This window comes from Triticum aestivum, chromosome 4B (assembly GCF_018294505.1).
Source record: "Triticum aestivum cultivar Chinese Spring chromosome 4B, IWGSC CS RefSeq v2.1, whole genome shotgun sequence".
NCBI lineage: Eukaryota > Viridiplantae > Streptophyta > Magnoliopsida > Poales > Poaceae > Triticum > Triticum aestivum.
Window position 1 is genome coordinate 427,912,372 of NC_057804.1, and position 3,064 is coordinate 427,915,435.

Below are 3,064 nucleotides of genomic sequence, written 5' to 3' on the forward strand. Positions count from 1 at the left end.
TGCAGGGGTGCACCACATAACCCAACACGCTCGGTCCCATTTGGCCGGGCACACTTTCCTGGTTCATGCCCGGCCTCGGAAGATCAACACGTCGCAGCCCCACCTAGGCACAACAGAGAGGTCAGCACGCCGGTCTAAATCCTATGCGCGCAGGGGTCTGGGCCCATCGCCCATTGCACTCCTGCACGTTGCGTACGCGGCCGGAAGCAAACCTAGCAACCTCCATTACAAAGGAAGTCACGTTACGCGGTCCAATCTGGCGCGCGCCGCTCAGTCGCTGACGTCACGAAGGCTTCGACTGATACCACGACGTTGAGTGCCCATAACTGTTCCCGCATAGTTGGTTAGTGCGTATAGGCTAGTAGCCAGACTCAGATCAAATATCAAGATCTCGTTAAGCGTGTTATTATGAAGCAATCGCGAACGCCGACCAGGGCCAGGCCCACCTGTCTCCCAGGTGGTCTCAACCTGCCCTGTCGCTCCGCGACAAAGATCCACACAGAGGGCCGTCGGGACAAAGGTACTTTCAGCCCCCAATCCGTGAATCACTCGCGGGTACTCCTCGAGCCGACCCGACTTTAGTCACCATATGTAGTATGCATATATGTATAGTATATACCCGTGATCACCTCCCGAGTGATCACGGCCCAATAGTATAGCAAGGCAGACTGACAAGAATGTAGGGCCAATGATGATAAACTAGCATCCTATACTAAGCATTTAGGATTGCGGGTGAGGTATCAATGACTGTAGCAACAATGACAGGCTATGCATCAGATTAGGATTAACGGAAAGCAGTAACATGCTACACTACTCTAATGCAAGCAGTACAGAGGAGAATAGGCGATATCTGGTGATCAAGGGGGGGGGGGGCTTGCCTGGTTGCTCTGGCAAGAAGGAGGGGTCGTCAACTCCGTAGTCGAACTGGGCAGCAGCAGCGTCTGTCTCGTGGTCTACCGGAGAGAAGAGGGGGAAGAAACAATGAATACAATGCAAACAAATGCATATCGATGCATGACATGACAAGTAACGATGCTAGGTGTGCCCAATAGCGGTAGTAGGTGGTACCGACGAATGGGGGGGAACATCCGGGAAAGTATCCCCGGGGTTCCGCGTTCTCGGGCAGAGGTACCGGAGGGGAAAATTGCGTGTTCGGCATGCTAGGGGTGCGTGGCGGACGAACGGGCTGCGTATCCGGATTCGTCTCGTCGTTCTGAGCAACTTTCATGTAGAAAGTATTTTCATCCGAGTTACGGATTAAAGGATATGATTTTCTAAAGATTTAAATCATTTTCCGATTTTAATTATTTATCTAAGCCAACATTATCCAGAACAGTGTTTGATGACGCAAGCATGACATCAGAGTGATGTCAGCAGGTCAACTGGTCGGTTGACCAGTCAAACCAGACAGGTGGGTCCAGTGGGTCCCACATGTCATTGTCAGGGGCATTAACAGAGTTTTGAAACTAATTAAATGGGTTAATTAGCAGGTAGGGCCCAGTAGTCAGTGAGAGATTAGGTTTTAATTAATCAATTTAATTAATTAGCAGTTTATCTATTTGTTTTTATTTGTTATATGGGATGGGGCCCGCATGTCAGTGGCAGTAGCTGCCACATCAGCGTAGTTGACCCGGTCAACTTGGCCAGTTGGGGCCCCCAGGCCCACTAGCAGTGACCCAGGGTGGGGCCCCATGCATGTCACATCAGCCGGCCGGCGTTTAGACGCCGGCGAGTTCGTTTTCGCGGCGGCGCGGCTCAGGCGAGCGTCGGATTTCGCCCATAGGGCACCAAATCGAGCGCGGCCAGGTTCTCTGGAACGGCATCTTCGCGCCGCATCCGATGGAGGGGAGCACGTCGGCGGGGGTGGCCGGAATCGAGCGCTACAGGCTCGACGATGGCGAGGTGGTTCGGGCGTGAGAGGAAGACGGCGACGCAGCGCGCGTCGGGGCTGAGGGGAAGGCTAGGGTGGAGTTGCGCGACGCGCTGAGCACAAAGGGCTCGGCCCCATGGCCATTTGGTCACCGGAAGGGCGCCGGCGACGCGCGCAGGCGGCGGCGCAGTCGGGTCCCCGGCGGGAAACACGCTAGGAGGCACGGGGAGGCTAGTGCGCGGGCGCGTAGGGCTCCGGTGAGCATCAGGAGCACGATGTCGTGCTCAGACGAGCACGACGGAGAGCATGGCCACGGCGGCGAGGTGAGCCGCGGCGATGGGCTCACGGCAACGGCGATGAGGTAGCTACGATGCGCAGGGGCTTAACGAGGAGGAGTAGGAGGCGGAGGAGCTCACCGTGCGGCACGCAAGATGGCCCGTGGTGGTTTAGTAGCAGCAGGGGGCGTCGCCGGAGTTGGTGAAGAACGGCGGCGACCGGAGATGTGGAAGGAGGTGAACCGTTGCAGCAGCGCCTCCTAGCTCCAGCTGCAGCCACCGGTGGACGAGGAAGACGATGGCGAAGCCGACGGACACGCTGGCGAGGCGAGGCGATGGTTGTGTCCGTGCGTTAACGGCGCGGGTCCATGGCAGCGTTTGGACGTGGTGGAGAACGAGGGGGAGAGCGAGGTGGATCTGAGGGGGGAGGCGCAGGGACCGAGGGGAGAGTAGGGGGCGAGTGGGAGGAGAGACCGAAGGGGCGCGGCGTCGGCGTCCTTATCCACCCCGACGCCGGCGAGCGGGTCCGGTGGCGACCACGCCCTGTAGCGGCGCGCGACCAAGGAATAGGAAAGGAGGGCGCGGTGCGGGGGAGGGGGGCTGGGCCGGCTGGGCCGACCAGGCTAGTTGCGGTCCAGGAGGCAGGGGCTGCGGCCGTGCGAGTGGGTTGGTGGCCAGCTGGGCTAGTCGGCCCAGTGGAGGGGGAGGGTTTTCTCTCTTTTTTGTTTTCTGTTTGTTTTTCTGTTTGTTTTTCTTTGTGTTCTGTTCTATTTAATTTGGGCATTTAAGTAATTTATAAATTTGTGTCATCTACACCATAATTGCGTATGGCATATTTGGCATTGTCCGAACATTTTTGTTTCAACTTTTGAAAACTTTATTTATTAACATTAACTTGAATTTAAATTTCGAAACGGTT